Genomic DNA, 567 nt, shown 5'->3' with positions numbered 1-567 from the left:
CTCTCATTCAAGTTATTTAAAATCTTTTCTGTTTCATTATTGTGATTTTTTTTTACTTAGTTGATTCTACATTCATTTCACAACGAAATGTCAATAACAACAATAAGAATACTTCCCAGAAATAACCAACGACTCCATTTTCATCCGTTAGGAAATGCCGTTTTAACCGAAAGAGGCGTTTAAGATAAACTGATAACAATGGTGATAATATGCCTCCCGATCCTTATTTCCTTACTTATCTCCAAGACAGACGATCGAGCGACCTTCCCCCTCGCCGATTCCTGTTACACTGAGAGGGTTAAAGCTCCCTCGACTTTCGAGGTTTTCTCCGTCTCGAAGGAACAAAAGCCGAGTGAACGAACGCGGCCAGGTGGGCGCCAGGTGGACAATGCTAGCGAACGCGGCCTCCTCGTCATCTCTTGGCGCGGGGAGAAGAAAGTGCTCTCGTTTTCTTTTCAAACGAGGCTCCGAAAGAAAACGGGGTCTCTAATTGCATTTGGATTCCCTCGTCTTACGGGCATTATGGGAGCGAAGCGAGGTGTGCGGAGGGGAATAAGGGAAAAAGTA

The 567-nt window shown here is 44.8% G+C and overlaps 1 protein-coding gene across 1 annotated transcript in view; it reads right to left on the bottom strand.

Annotated features, from left to right (window-relative positions):
- The window catches only part of LOC119588828 (glycine-rich RNA-binding protein 5, mitochondrial-like), an 11,630-nt gene that overhangs the window by 7,610 nt on the left and 3,453 nt on the right, over positions 1 to 567 (bottom strand). The gene's annotated exons all lie outside the window — the stretch shown is intronic.

This window comes from Penaeus monodon, chromosome 24, assembly GCF_015228065.2.
Source record: "Penaeus monodon isolate SGIC_2016 chromosome 24, NSTDA_Pmon_1, whole genome shotgun sequence".
Lineage (NCBI taxonomy): Eukaryota > Metazoa > Arthropoda > Malacostraca > Decapoda > Penaeidae > Penaeus > Penaeus monodon.
Note: the sequence above shows the minus strand (reverse complement) of the source record. Positions and strands in the feature narration are given on the sequence as shown.